The sequence below is a fragment of the Dama dama genome, chromosome X, assembly GCF_033118175.1.
Source record: "Dama dama isolate Ldn47 chromosome X, ASM3311817v1, whole genome shotgun sequence".
NCBI lineage: Eukaryota > Metazoa > Chordata > Mammalia > Artiodactyla > Cervidae > Dama > Dama dama.
In genome coordinates, this window is record NC_083714.1 from 144577276 (window position 1) to 144593889 (window position 16614).

Consider the following 16614-nt stretch of genomic DNA (forward strand, 5'->3'; position numbering starts at 1 on the left):
CATATATGCCATGCAAATGGGAATCAAAAGAAAGATGGAATAGCAATCCTCATATCAGACCTTAAACGAAAGAAGATTGCAATAGATAAGGAAGGACACTACATAGTGATGAAGGGATCAATACAAGATGAAGACATAACAAATGTAAACATCTCTGCCCCCAACACAAGAGCACCTCAATACATAAGACAGACACTAACAGACATTAAAAGAGAAATTGACAGTAAAACAATCATAGTCAACTTTAACACCCCACTCACACCAATGGACAGATCATCAAAACAGAAAATTAATGCAGAAACACATGTCTTAAATGATACATGAGATGAGATGAATCTCATTGATATCTTCAGGACATGCCATCCAAATGGAGAAGAATACACCTTCTTCTCATGTGCACAGGGAGCATTTTCCAGGAGAGACCACATCTTGGGTCCCAAATCAAATCTCAGTAAAATGAACAAACTTGAAATTGTATCAAGCATCTTCTCTGACCACAACACTGAGACTAGATATCAATTAGGAGAAAAAAAGAAAACTGTAAGAAACACAAACACATGGAGATGAAACAACACGTTTCTAAATAACCAACAGGTTGCTGAAGAAGTCAAAACGGAAGTCGAAAATTTTCTAGAAAACAAGGACAAAGAAAACACGGCAACTCACAATCTATGGGAGGCAGGAAAACAAGTTCCAAGAGGGAAGTTTATAGCAATACAATCCTAACTTAAGAAACAAGAAAAGCATCAAATAGAAAAACTCAATTGACTCCTAAAACAACTGATAACGAAGAACAACAACAACAGCAAGAAAAAAACAGCCAAAATTAGTACATGGAAAAAAATCATAAAGATCTGAGCTGAAATAAATGAAAAATAATCGAAAGAAACAAAAGCAAAGATTAATAAGCTAAAAGCTGGTTCTTTGAGAAGATAATATTGACAAACCTTTAGCCAGATTCATCGAGAAAAATAGAATGAAATCAACAAACTTAGAAATGAAAAAGGAGAGGTTACAACAGAAAATGCAGAAACACAAAGGCTTGTAAGAGACTATTATGAACAACTCTATGGCAATAAAATGGATAACCTGGAAGAAATGGACAGATGCTTAGAAAAGCTCAATCTTCCAAGACTAAAACAGGAAGAAATAGAAATTATGAACCACTCAATTACAAGCTCCAAATCGAAGCTGTGATCAACAAATTCCCAAAAGGCAAAAGCTCAGGACCAGATGGCTTCACAGGTGAATTCCATCAAACATTCAGAGATGAGCAAATGCCTATCCTTCTAAAACTCTCTCAAAAAAACTGCAAAGAAAAGAACACTTCCAAACTCATTCTACAAGACTACCATCACCCTGATACCAAAACCAGACAAAGACAAGACCAAATAAGAAAACTACAGGCCAATATCACTGATGAACATAGATGCAAAAAATCCTCAGCAAAATTTTAGCACACAGAATTCAACAACACATCAAAAACCATGATAAAGTTGGCTTTATTCCAGGGATGCAAGGATTCTTCAATATTCGCAAATCAATCAATGTGACACACCATATTAACCACAGGAAAGCTAAAAATCATATGATAACCTAAATAGATGCAGAAAAAGCCATTAAATTTTAAAATTTTCAATTATTAAATTAAAAAGAAATAAACTTTAAAAAGAAATAAACTAAAAAAAGGAAAAAACGTTGAAATAACTCAAATGTCCATCAACATGAACAAATAAAACAGGCAATACAAAATTATTTGGCCATCAAGAGAATGGAGTTCTTATAAAAGCTATAACATGCTAGAGCTCTGAAAAGATAATGTTAATTAAAAGAAGCCAGGAACAAAAGGCTGTGTATTGCATATTCTGTTCGTGTGAGCACGTGTGTCTCAGATTAGGTAATTCTCTAAAGACCGAAAATAGAGGAGTGAATGCAAGGGCCCAGATGAAGGAGGAAATGGAAAATGACTGCCAACTGGAGAGTGTTTCCCATTGGAGTGATGAAAATATTCTAGAATGAGGCTGTGGTTATGGTTATTCAACCTATGAATAAGTTACAAATCAATGAATTATACAGCTTAACTAGTAAATTCATGGTACAGGTACATCATGTCAATGAATCAAACTTTTTTTTTTAACTACTGAAATTAACTTCTGCCCAGGAATATTATCCTTCAAAAACAAAGGAGAAGGAGATATTCTCACAGGAACACAAAATTGGGGAATTCATTTTCAGCAGATACCTTGTCCGTAAGAAATGGTAAAAGAAGTTATTTACACAGAATAAGATGATATTTAAGAGAAACTATGAGTTAAGAAAGACTGTTATGTTCAAGTTTGACAGAAAACAACAAAATTCTGGAAAGTAATTATCCTTCAATGAAAATTATATTGAAAAAATAAACAAAGGCAAATTGAAATGAAGGTTTTCTTCTTATTATTAATTGGTTAAAGATAAATGCTTCTTCGGGTTTCTCTGTTTTTCACTGATTATGAATCTTCATAGTTAAAGTGGGTTTCACATATAAAAGATCCAGTTTCACTCAGTGGTAAAGAATCCGCCTGCAATGCAGGAGCTGTGGCAGATGCGAATTCCATCTCTGGGTCAGGAAGATCCCCTGCAGGAGAGCATGGAAACCGACCCCAGCATTCTTGCCTGGAGAATCCCCGTGAACAGAAGAGACTGGTGGGCTCACAGTCCATGGGGTGGCAAAGAGTTGGACACGACGGTGCAAGTAAACAACAGCAGACACACATTCCTAATAGAAACTCTGAAGATACTAAATATAGATGAGAAAATTCTCAGCCTAAACAAAGGAAAACAAACAAACAAAAATCCTAGATTGTAGAGCTGAATTAGAAAAGGTTTTAGGCAATAAAATATCTCCCAACACTAGTGTAAACATTGTGTTCCACACAAGGCAGAGGAGTCATTTTTAATACTCACTCAATAGAAAAACATTCTAGTTACATTCATAAATTAAAGGAAATGAAAATGTCCAGAAAACATTGTATAAAATCTACTCATCATTTTGTATCTAATTTTAGCCTCCAACTAATAAAAATAAATTAAAAAAACAAACATTAAGGGAATTTTTAAGAAAAAACGTCTGTGAAAATTTAAGCAGCCTCCAAGGAAAAGAGTTGGACATGACTGAGTGACTGAACTGAACTGAAGCAGTCCCAATGAATGTAAATTTATTTTCTTTTTTCCATAGGCTCAAAGTAATTGACAATTAAGAATGAATTTCACTTTAACACATATTTTTCAATTTCACCAGGATGTTTTATATACAAATATAAGATTTTTCAAGCTAAAAAGGTTTGTACCTTGCAGTGACTATTTTGTTTCACTGACTTAGACATAAAGACACATTGTGTGTCTCTATATTGACCATCTTTGTGGTATCACTATGCATTTAGAATCAACTGTTTGAATGTGGGGTCTGTGAAGTTCTCAGGTCACATACTGTTGAAGCCTAGCTTGAAGGATCTTGAGCATTATCTTGCTAGCATGAAAAATGAGTGCAGTCGTGTGGTAGTTTGAACATTGTTTGGCATTGCCCTTCTTTGGGATTGAAATGAAAACTGACCTTTCTCAGTCCTGAGGCCACTGCCAAGTTTCCCAAACTGGCTGGCCTATTGAGTGCGCCACTTTAACAGCACCGTCTTTTAGGATTTGAAAGCTCTCAGCTGGAATTTCATCACCTCCACTAGCTTTGTTCATACTGCTGCTTCCTAAGGCCCACTTGACTTTGCACTCCTGGATGTCTGGCTCTAGGTGAGTCATCACACCATCGTGGTTATCCAGGATAATAAGATCTTTTTTTTTAAATTTACAGTTCTTCTGGTATTCCTGCTACCTCTTCTTAATCTTTTCTGTTTTAGTTAGGCCCATAACGTTTCTGTGCTTTATTGTGCCTGTCTTTGCATGAAATGTTCCCTTGGCATGTCTAATTTTCCTGAAGAGATCTCTAGTCTTTCCCAATCTACTGTGTTCCTGTGGTTCTTTGCTTTATTCAAATCCCTTGTGAGTATACATTGGAAGGGACAAATAGACTCAAGGGTTAGGCCTGGCACACACGGCACCAGAAGACCTATGGATGGAGGTTCCCAACATTGTGCAGGAGATGGTGATCAAAAGCATCCACAAGAAAAAGAATTGCAAAGAGGCAAAGTGATTGTCTGAGGAGGCCTTACAAATAGATAAGAAGAGAAGAGAAACGTAAAGCACACACGGAAAGATATAGCCACTGCCATACTGCCTCCCCCGCCTCCCGATCTGGGGGTCACCGTCTGCTGCTCTCGGTGCCAGGGGGAGGGGACAACCCAGACTCTCCTACTGGGAAGCCACGGACCGGGTGTGTCTCCCTGAGGATGTGATTGTATAAATCATGCACTCACCTTTAATCATCACCTCACACCCTGCATTCGCCAAGAGACACACGGAGGACCGAGGAGGCCATGGACCCTGCTATCTGGCCATACCTCTGCAGTCTCCAACGTTCAGTGGATGGGCGGACGGATGACCAGCCCCGGAGGACAGGGCTGAGAATAGCCTCCGCAATACCCAGCTCCTAAATGCGCCGTTCATCAGCCCCAAGGCGGCTTCAGGTTTAGGCTGGTGACGGCACATGACGTGACTGAGACGCAGCCCCCGTGATGCCCAGCTCCACCCACGCACCGTCCGGCGGCCTCGACGCAGCTTCCAGTTCAGCCCAGTGACGTCACAGGATTTGAACAAGGAGTGGCCTCCGCAATGCCCAGCCCCTCAGTGCGCCGTCCATCAGCCCTGAGGCGGCTTCCATTTCAGGCTGGTCACATCACAGAACGTGACTGAGACGCAGCCTCAGCGCTGCCAAGCTCCAGACGCACCAGTCCGTTAGCCCCAGAGCAGCTTCCGGTTCAACTTGATGACATCGCCAACAAGCCCGACAGCCCAGATGAAGTCGCCTGCGATGGTGTTGGTATAGCCGGCAGCTGACCCTGGGCACTGGCCCCGCACCCATGCGCAAAGGTAGTGGAGCCAGGGACCAGGCCGGGTGGATGAGGACAAAGTGCAGGTTCTCCGTGAGGTTGATGCCGGCCATGAACAAAAGAGGGGCTGCAGTTCATGATGCGAGATGTGGGGTCCGGTGCCCACGTGTGCAGTCACTAACCCATGGAGTCATGTGGCCAACCAAACCGTGTGGTCACCGGCTCACATGATTGGTCACCCACCCATGGGGTCACTAACCTGCGAGGTCATGTGGTCACCTGTCCACATGATTACCCCCTCACGCCATCACCCACCCACGTGGTCACCCACTCACTGGGTCAGCAACTCACATGGTAACCCACCCTGCAGGCAGGATCTCAAACCGGTCACCCACCCACACACTTACCCACCCACGCGGTCACCAACCCACACATCTCCTGCCCATGTGAACAGTAACCCATGGGTCACCTGCCCACGCAGTCACCAAGCTGTGCCATCACCCACCCAGACACTGGCCTCCTCCGTGGTTAGAGATTCAGATGTCCGACAGAGACCCAAGTTCAGACAGCAGGGACTCACAGGGGTGTTGACTGATGAATTTCTCCTGTTACAGAGGGCAGGCGGGCTGGACAGTGACCCCAGAGATGTCCACGTCCTGACCTCGTGTGGTGGACACAAAAATGTCCGCACGGATGTTCACGTCCTGTCTACATCCTGACCCCCTGTGGTGGACACAGTAACATCCCCAAGGGTGTCCATGCCATGGTCCCCAGGTGGTGAACAGAATAACGTCCCCCAGTATGTCCTGTTCCATTTCTCCTCTTGAACCCAAACCCAGCCCCATGTGCTAGGACATGCCTGTGACCAGGTGTCCTGGTATGAAGGCGGCACTCACCTGGGTGGCTGCAGCTCTTCATATGCTCCAGGTAGTGGACGAGGTCTAGGTGCTTCACCTGGTTCCCCCACCAGTAGGGGATACCGGGCCACAGTTCTGCATGCTGACTCATGGATGCCTCATCCTTGTATGACAGGATGACCTGCTGGCCCCGGGACTATGGCTGGCACAGAGTTGGCACCTCCTGTGGGGAGAATCATCCAGGTGCCCATGAGACGTGTACACAGGGGTTATTGGGGTGCCTTGTGACACGATGTGTCAGGTATTGGGGTGTCCCAGAAGCTACAGCAGTGTGTGGATTATTGGGGTGTCTATGAGCAGTGATGGACTGGTTACTGGGTTCTCTGTGAGAAGAGACAGTCAAGGGTGGAATAATGGCAAGTCTGGGTAGAGACACTAGTGGGTAGATTACTGGGGTGTCTGAGTGGAGAAGGTGGTGGGTGGGTTATTGGGGTGTCTTGAGCAATGATTGGTAGATTTTTGGGGTGTTTGAGTGGAGACAGTGGTGGGTAGATTACTTGGGTGTCTTGAGCAGTGATGGGTCAATTATTGGGGTACATACCTGAGTGGAAACAGAGGTGGGTGGATTATTGGGATTTCTGATAGGAAACGGCGGTGGATTACTGGGCTCTTGAGGCGTGATTGATGGATTTTGGGAGTGTCTGAATAGAGACCGGGCAGGGTGCATTATTGGGCATGCCTGTGACCAGTGATGGGCTGGTTACTGGGGTGTTTGAGTGGAGACAGTGGTGGGTGGATTACTTGGGTTCTGTGAGCGGCGTCACCTGGTATCTGAATCAGCCTCATGCAGCGAGCAGATAGTTGGATTACAGTGAAACCAAGTGCTCCCGCTGCCAGGAGCATGGGGAGCCTGTGGCCCCTGCACACCCCACGGAAACACAGCATGTCCCCAAAGATGTTCTTGATGCAGCCCATCAGGTACTCATGCAGGTCCTCCATCATGCCCTCGGAGTTCCTGCATGCCAGGATGACCACCTCCTGGGGATGGTTCTCCAGCCACTCTGAGATCTCCGTGAGGGCGTTCTGGACGGGGGTGGAGGAGAGGGGACTTGTATTGAGAGACAGAGGGGCGTGGGTGGGGACTTCTCCCCGCACAGCCCCTCTACAGACGGGTTGGGGGTCTTCACACACAAAGACATAAAGCATGGTGCCTGCTCCCAAGGGACCCAGCCTCTTCTGAGTGGCAGTGGGGAGCTGTGGCATTGCTCTGGGGTGTGTGTGTGTGTGTGTGTGTGTGTGTGTGTGTGTGTGTGTGTGTTTCTGTGTGTGTATGTAGATGCTCTGGTAGGTACAGGTGCACACGCATGTGTGCATGTGTTCAGGGTCTGTGTGTGCACAGATATGCATGTGTGTGTGTGTGTGTGTGTGCACAGCAGCAGAGAGCAGTGCTTATAATACTGTGTGAAGTCTGTACTCCAGGGAGCGTGGGAGGCCAGCGGCCAGAGTGAAACATTAAGTGACTTGTCCAGCAGCCGAGAGAATGGACTGGACACCCCAAAACTGGTAGACACAGGAAAAGATGTGTCAGGGACCTGGTTTAGCCAAATTCTGGGAGACACCCCAGAGTCCTGGGGTACAGCTGTGGGTTCAGAAATGCATGTTGGTCAGGAATTCTGAGTGCCTGATGCCAGAGGTCAGCCCTCTCCTGCCAGGAGGAGTGTATCCGTCCCCTTAGAGATCAATGTCTTCTAACGGGAGTGGACCTGTGTTGTCCCCTTAAAGGTCAGCCTCTCCTGCCTGGAGTGACCGTGTGTCCATCTGAGTGGATGTGTGTTCATTCCCTTAGAGGTCAGCATCTTCTAACTGGAGTGGACCTGTGTTGTCCCCTTAGACGTCTGCCTCTCCTGCCTGGAGTGACCAGATGTCCATCTGAATGGACGTGTGCCCATCCCCTCCGAGGCCCTCCATGTCCTGCCTGGACCAGATGTGGGTGTCCCTGGCTGGCGGACCCCCGTCCATACCCTCTGCCCCTGCCCCCACCTCCACGAGGGCCGTCATGTACACCACGTCGCCAGAGTGCAGGTTCCCCTCGGTGCCCTCCTCTGTGTGTGCCATCCGCAGGTCCTCACGCCCAGCATCCAGCTGCTTTGTGATGCTCAGCACCTACACACAGAGGTCGGTCACCTGTGCTGGGCACAGAGGGCGGCTCCCTGCTCAGGGGCTGGGCATGCACTGAGGATGTCCAATGAGGGCCACATCGTCCACTGTGAAATCAACAGTGTTGGTGCTGCCCTGCTTCTGGGAACAGGGTTGAGGCCCTGCTTCTGGGAACAGGGTCTCCAGGGTCACTGGTCACATGGAGCACACAGCCCGGGTCCAGATTGTGGTCTTGGGGGCAGTGTTCTTGCAGAGTCCAGCCTCACCCTCCTCTCAGGCAGTCCCTGGGTGGAAGCGCCCTGTGGGTTCACCAGCCCAGGCTCCAAACACCCAAGCTGGACCCTTGGACATGAGGACACACAAGACCCATGGTATCAGAGTCATCCTATTATAACTTTCCCCCCTCCACAGTAATAGTCCCCCACTACAGTAAGGGTCCTCCTTGATTATGAATCCCCTCTCCACAGTAGGGCTTCCCTGGTGGCTCAGCTGGTAAAGATTCTGCCTGCATTGTGGGAGACGTGGGTTCAGTCCCTGGGTTGGGAAGATCCACTGGAGAAGGGAAAGGTTATGCACTCCAGTATTCTGGCCTAGAGAATTCCATGGCCTGTCTAGAGTCAGACATGACTGATCAACTTTCACTTTCTCCACAGTGACATCCCCCCTACATGGTCATAGCCCTATTTATTGTTGTATCTCCCCTCTATCATATTAGTCAGCTCTCTACAGTAATGTTGCCCCTTGTACAAATAAAGTCCTACCTCTATGTAATCACCCCCTCTCTAGAATAATAGTCCTTCTCCCTGAAGAGCTCATCCTCCTGTAATACTCCCCTTTCCTCTTCACAATAACCTTTCAGAATAAAAGTCTCTTCTCTAATCCGAATAGTCAATGAGATGCAAGTAGAACACACAGCAAAACAGTATGTCAGAACCCCAAGCACTGCGCCATGGGGACCCCTGTGGATGTGTGTGCCCCGCCACATAGGGCTCCTTTGGTGTGTCTGTGTCACCATCCTGGGGACACCTGAGGGTGTGTGTCTGTCTTCCCCTCACAGAGGAGACCTCCCCATAATACAGGTCACCTGCCTCCTGGGTGTCCTTTCCACAACTCTCCACCTAGCACAGGTCACCTGCCCACTCCCGAGTCGCCCTGTCTCCACATCCCTGGACCTCTGTTCCATCATAATCCGGGTCAGGGTGTCACAAGCGCTTCATCTTCCCATTTGCACTGGCCTGAGATGGTGGTGGGTTCACTGTGATGGGAGGAATAATGTCCCATCGCCTGTGGACACCAATCCTGTACTTGCAAGACACTCTCCCATCTCCCAGGCACATAGGTGTGGGTCACCTGTCCTCTCTTCCTTGTCTCTGAACCCCAGCTGTCTGGTTTCCCAGTGCAGATTCAGGAGTGCTCAGCAGTAGTGCCACCCAGCCGCGAGGCCTCGGACAGCACCCCAGGGAGCAAGCCGGGTGACCCTGCACACCCTGATGGTGCTTCCTTCTGTGAGTCAGCCGCCCCCTCTGAGTTCTCAGCCCACTCAGGTGACCAGGTGGGGCGCGTGCCGGTGAGGTCAGGTTCTGCCCCCGCCGGCACACAGTGAGACACTGGAGGAAGTCCCATGTGACCTCATGCGGTAGACTGAGGTAGAGAACCCACCAGGGCCCAGGGGCCCCCAGGAGCAGGGGCCCACCTGGAGGGGACAGATGGCTGTCAAGCACAGCTCTTGCCTTGTGTAATTGCTTCCTCCTGGGAGATCCCCGGCTGCTGGAATCCTTCTCAGGGAATCTGATGGGCAGAGAGCCAGGGCTGGAATATGGGCAAACCTCATTCCTGCTTGCATCAGGTGCCTGCAGCCTGGCCTTAAGAGCTCACACCCAGAGGAGGGAGTGAGCAGTAGGGCGTCCACCAGAACCTGGGAGTCCTGCAGGACTGGGGTACCTCTGCTCTGAGGGTCCCTTGGTGCCAGGGTCTCTCTGTTCTATGTCCCTCCAGGGCAGGGTCCCTCCATCCTGGAGGGCCTCAGTGCCGTGGTCTCAAGTGGTATGGTTGCCAAGGAGAAGTGGGCTGTGTGCGGGGTGGGGGACACGGGTGGTGGTCTTTCAAGGGGTGTTGAAGGTCATTTGCTGCAGCAGCACCTAATTTAATCCTTGTAGAGGTGGATGGCAAGTGCCTGTGTGTAGCTGACAATATTCATATGAATCTTTGCTTTTTCTTTTAATTTGGATTGGGTGGGGGCACTGTGACTTCCTTTCCCATTTTTTCCCCATGTTTTATCCTCATATTTTTTTTGTCCGTCATGACTCTCTACAGAGAACACAGTACCATTTTCTGCTACTAGTTTATGTTAATATTAGTTTTTTGCTTTTTCTTTTATTTTGGATGGAGAGAATCTATTATTTTCTTTCCTTTTTTTATCCTTATGTTTTCTTGTTTTTTCCATTATGACTCCTTGTAGAGGACACAGTACATTTTCTGCTACAAATTTATATTAGGGCTTCCTTGTGGCTCAGTTGGTAAAGAATCTGCTTGCAATGCTGGTGACATGGGTTCGATTCCTGGGTTGGGAAGATCTCCTGGAGAAGGGAATGGAAACCCACTCCAGTAATCTTGCCTGGATAATTCCATGGACAGAGGGGTCTGGTGGGCTACAGTCCACTGGATAGAAAAGAGTTGGAAACAACTGAACAACTTTCACTTTTCAATTTATGTTAGTTATTTTTTGCTTTTTCCTGTCTTATTTGTGTGGCGGACAGATGTTTCTTCCTTTCGTTCTCCCCGCTTGATTCCTTCTTGCCTTTCCTAGTACTGTTTCTGGGGGGTGGGCACAGACCTTTGTGGGTCTTGTGTGTCCTCATGTTCAAGGGTCCAGCTTGGGTGTTTGGAGCCTGGGCTGTTGAACCCACAGGGCGCTTCCACCCAGGGACTGCCTGAGAGGAGGGTGAGGCTGGACTCTGCAGGAACACCCCCCCAAGACCACAATTTGGACCCGGGCTGTGTGCTCCATGTGACCAGTGACCCTGGAGACCCTGTTCCCAGAAGCAGGACCTCAATCCTGGCAGCACCAACACTGTTGATTTCACAGTGGACGATGTGGCCCTCATTGGGCATCCTCAGTGCATGCCCAGCCCCTGAGCGGGGGGCCGCCCTCTGTGCCCAGCACAGGTGACGGACCTCTGTGTGCAGGTGCTGAGCATCACAAAGCAGCTGGATGCGGGGCGTGAGGACCTGCGGATGGCACACACACAGGAGGGCACCGAGGGGAACCTGCACTCTACCACATGGTGTACACGATGGCCCTCGTGGAGGTAAGGGTGGGGGCAGGGGGTACGGACGGGGGCCCTCCAGCCAGGGACACCCACATCTGGTCCAGGCAGGACATGGAGGGCCTCTGAGGGGATGGGCACACGCCCACTCAGATGGACATCTGGTCACTCCAGGCAGGAGAGGCAGACCTCTAAGGGGAAAACACAGGTCCACTCCAGTTAGAAGATGCTGACCTCTAAGGGAATGAACACACATCCACTCAGATGGACACACGTCCACTCAGATGGACACACGGTCACTCCAGGCAGGAGAGGCTGACCTTTAAGGGGACAACACAGGTCCACTCCCGTTAGAAGACATTGATCTCTAAGGGGACGGATACACTCCTCCTGGCAGGAGAGGGCTGACCTCTGGCATCAGGCACTCAGAATTCCTGACCAACATGCATTTCTGAACTCACACCTCTAGACCTGGCCTCTGGGGTGTCTCCCAGAATTTGGCTAAACCAGGTTCCTGACACGTCTTTTCCTGTGTCCCATTTTGGGGTGTCCAGTCCATTCTCTCGGCTGCTGGACAAGTCACTTAATGTTTCACTCTGGCCTCGGCCCCCAGTGCCCCCACCACAGAACCTAATGACCCTTGGAGGTTCCGGCCTGGGCCTCACTGTGAATGTACCCTGCTGGCCTCCCATGCTCCCTGGAGTACAGGCTTCTCACAGTATTATAAGCACTGCTCTCTGTTGCTGTGCACACACACACACATGCATATCTGTGCACACACAGACCCTGAACACATGCACACATGTGTGTGCACCTGTACCTACAGGAGCGTGTACATACACACACAGAAACACACACACACAGACCCCCCAGAGCAATGCCACAGTTCCCCACTGCCACTCAGAAGAGGCTGGGTCCCTTGGGAGCAGGCGCCATGCTTTATGTCTTTGTGAGTCAGGACTCCCCAACCAGTCTGTAGATGGCTGTGCTGGGGGAAGTCCCCATCCACGCCCCTCTGTCTCTCAATACAAGGCCCCTTTCCTCCACCCCCTCCAAGAACGCCCTCCGGGAGATCTCGGAGTGGCTGGAGAAAAACCCCCAGGAGGTGGTTATCCTGGCATGCAGGAACTTCGAGGGCATGATGGAGGACCTGCACGAGAACCTGATGGGCTGCATCAAGAATATCTTTAGGAACATCCTGTGTCCCCGTGGGGTGAGCAGGGGCCACAGGCTCCCCATGCTCTTGTCAGCGGGAGCACTAGGCTTCACTGTAATCCAACTATCTGCTCGCTGCGTGAAGCTGATTCAGACTCCAGGTGATGCTGCTCACAGAACTCCAGTAATCCACCCACCACTGTCTCCACTCAAACACCCCAGTAACCAGCCCATCACTGGTCACAGGCACGCCCAATAATCCACCCTGCCCGGTCTCTATTCAGGCACTCCCAAAATCCATCAATCACACCTCAAGTTGCCCCAGTAATCCACCTGCCATTTCCTATCAGAAATCCCAATAATCCACCCACCTCTGTTTCCACTCAGGTATGTACCCCAATAATTGACCCATCACTGCTCAAGACACCCAAGTAATCTACCCACCACTGTCTCCACTCAAACACCCCAAAAATCTACCAATCACTGCTCAAGACACCCCAATAACTCACTCATCACCTTCTCCACTCAGACACCCCAGTAATCTACCCACTAGTGTCTCTACTCAGACATGCCATTATTCCACCCATCACTGTCTCTTCTCACAGAGAACCCAATAACCAGTCCATCACTTCTCATAGACACCCCAATAATCCACACACTGCTGTAGCTTCTGGGACACCCCCAATACCTGACACGTCATGTCACAAGGCACCCCAATAACCCCTGTGCACACGTCTCATGGGCACCCGGATGATTCTCCCCACAGGAGGTGCCAACTCTGCGCCAGCCATGGTCCCGGGGCCAGCAGGTCATCCTGTCATACAAGGACGAGGCATCCATGAGTCAGCATGCAGAACTGTGGCACGGTATCCCCTACTGGTGGGGGAACCAGGTGAAGCACCTAGACCTCGTCCACTACCTGGAGCATATGAAGAGCTGCAGCCACCCAGGTGAGTGCCGCCTTCATACCAGGACACCTGATCACACGCATGTCCTAGAGCAAGGGGCTGGGTTTGGGTTCAAGTGGATAAATGGAACAGTACATATTAGGGGACGTTATTCTGTTCAACACATGGCGAACAGGGCATGGACATTCTTGGGGATGTTACTGTGTCTACCACAGGGGGTCAGGATGTAGATAGGATGTGAACATCCATGCGGACATTATTGTGTCCACTACACGAGGTCAGGACGTGGACATCTCTGGGGTCACTGTCCAGCCCGCCTGCCCTCTGTAACAGGAGAAATTCATCAGTCAACTCCCCTGTGAGTCCCTGCTGTCTGAACTTGGGTCTCTGTCGGACATCTGAATCTCTGACCACTGCAGAGGCCACAGTCTGGGGGGCAATGGCACAGCTTGGTGACTGCATGGGCTGGTGACCCCATGGGTTATTTGTCACATGGGCAGGAGATGTGTGGCTTGGTGACCCTGTGGGTGGGTGACCATGTGGGTGGGTGACTGGTTTGAACTCCTGACAGCAGGGTGGGTTACCATGTGAGTTGCTGACCTGGTGAGTGGGTGACTGCGTGGGTGGGTGATGGTATGAGGGGGTAATCATGTGGACAGGTGACCACATGACCTCGCAGGTTAGTGACCCCATGGGTGGGTGACCACGTGGGTTGGTGGCCACTTGGAGGGATCACCACATTATGAAGTGACCCCGTGGGTGGGTGACCGACCATGTGAGTCGGTGACCACATGGTCTGGTTTGTCACATGACTCTGTGGGTTAGTGACTTCACATGTATGCGGCTGACCCCACAGCTGGCACCATGAACTGCAGCCCCTCTCTTGTCCCAGGCAGGCTGTTCATGGCCGGCATCAACCTCACAGAGAACCTGAAGCTTGTCCTCATCCACCCGGCCTGGTCCCTGGCTCCACTACCTTTGCGCATGGGTGCGGAGCCAGTGCCCGGGGTCAGCTGCCGGCTATACCAACACCATCGCAGGCGACTTCATCTGGGCCGTCGGGTTTGTTGGCGATGTCATCAGGTTGAATCAGAAGCTGCTTCAGGGCTGACAAATGGCACGTGTCTGGAGCTGGGCATCAGGGAGGCTGCGTCTCAGTTGCGTTCCTGTTACCAGCATGAAACAGAAACCGCCTCGGGGCTGACGGACGACGCACTGAGGGGCTGGGCATTGCGAGGCCACTCCTGGTTCACATCCTGTGACGTCACTGGGCTGAACCGGAAGCTGCGTCGAGGCCGCCGGAAGGCGCGTGGGTGGAGCTGGGTGTCACGGAGGCTGCGTCTCAGTCACGTCCTGTGCCGTCACCAGCCGAAACCGGTAGCCGCCTTGGTGCTGATGGACGGCATGTTTAGGAGCTGGGCATTGCAGAGGCTATTCTCAGCCCGGTCCTGCGGGGCTGGTCATCCATCCGCCCGTCCACTGAACGATGGTGACTGCAGAGGTGTGGCCAGGTGTCAGGGTCCATGGTCTCCTCGGTCCTCTGTGTGTCTCTTGATGAATGCAGGGTGTGAGGTGATGATTAAAGGTGAGTGCATGATTTATACAATCACATCCTCAGGGAGACACACCCGGTCCGTGGCTTCCCAGTAGGAGAGTCTGGGTTGTCCCCTCCTCCTGGCACTGAGAGCAGCAGACGGTGACCCCCAGATCGGGAGGCGGGGGAGGCAGGATGGCAGTGGCTATATCTTTCCGTGTGTGCTTTACGTTTCTCTTCTCTTCTTATCTATTTGTAAGGCCTCCTCAGACAATCACTTTGCCTCTTTGCAATTCTTTTTCTTGTGGATGCTTTTGATCACCATCTCCTGCACAATGTTGGGAACCTCCATCCATAGGTCTTCTGGTGCCGTGTGTGCCAGGCCTAACCCTTGAGTCTATTTATCCCTTCCAGAGTATACTCACAAGGGATTTGAATAAAGCAAAGAACCACAGGAACACAGTAGATTGGGAAAGACTAGAGATCTCTTCAGGAAAATTAGACATGCCAAGGGAACATTTCATGCAAAGACAGGCACAATAAAGCACAGAAACGTTATGGGCCTAACTAAAACAGAAGAGATGAAGAGGTAGCAAGAATACACAGAAGAACTGTAAATTAAAAAAAAAATATCTCATTATCCTGGATAACCACGATGGTGTGATGACTCACCTAGAGCCAGACATCCAGGAGTGCAAAGTCAAGTGGGCCTTAGGAAGCAGCAGTATGAACAAAGCTAGTGGAGGTGATGAAATTCCAGCTGAGAGCTTTCAAATCCTAAAAGATGGTGCTGTTAAAGTGGTGCACTCAATAGGCCAGCCAGTTTGGGAAACTTGGCAGTGGCCTCAGGACTGAAAAATGTCAGTTTTCATTTCAATCCCAAAGAAGGGCAATGCCAAACAATGTTCAAACTACCACATGGCTGCACTCATTTTTCATGCTAGCAAGATAATGCTCAAGATCCTTCAAGCTAGGCTTCAACAGTATGTGACCCGAGAACTTCACAGACCCCACATTCAGTTGATTCTTAATGCACAGTGATACCACAAAGATGGTCAAGATAGAGACACACGATGTGATTTTATGTATGTTTAAGTCAGTGAAACAAAATATTCGCTGCAAGGTACATACTTTTTTAGCTTGAAAAATCTTATATTTGAATGTAAAACATCCTGCTGAAATTGAAAAATATGTGTTAAAGTGAAATTCATTCTTAATTGTCAATTATTTTGAGCCTATGGAGAAAAGAAAATAAATTTACATTCATTGGGACTGCTTCAGTTCAGTTCAGTCACTCAGTCGTGTCCAACACTTTTCATTGGGTGCTGCTTAAATTTTCACAGACTTTTTTTCTTAAAAATTCCCTTACAGTTTTAACATCTTAATTAGATATAAAATGATCAGTAGATTTTATACTATGTTTTCTGGACATTTTCATTTCCTTTAATTTATGATGTAACTAGAATGTTTTTCTATTGAGTGAGTATTAAAAATGACTCCTCTGCCTTGTGTGGAACACACTGTTTACACTAGTGTTGGGAGATATTTTATTGCCTAAAACCTTTCCTAATTCAGCTCTACAATCTAGGATTTTTGTTTGCTTGTTTTCCTTTGTTTAGGCTGAGAATTTTCTCATCTATATTTAGTATCTTCAGAGTTTCTATTAGGAATGTGTGTCTGCTGTTGCTTCCTTGCACTGTCGTGTCCAACTCTTTGCCACCCCATGGACTGTGAGCCCACCAGTCTCTTCTGTTCACGGGG

The 16614-nt window shown here is 49.0% G+C and overlaps 2 pseudogenes; one reads left to right on the plus strand and one right to left on the minus strand.

Annotated features, from left to right (window-relative positions):
• Positions 1-4881: 4881 nt before the first annotated feature.
• Positions 4882-9176, minus strand: LOC133052914 (PI-PLC X domain-containing protein 1-like; annotated as a pseudogene).
• A 54-nt stretch (positions 9177-9230) lies between these two features.
• LOC133052915 (PI-PLC X domain-containing protein 1-like) lies at positions 9231-14430 on the plus strand (annotated as a pseudogene).
• The last annotated feature ends 2184 nt before the right edge of the window (positions 14431-16614 follow it).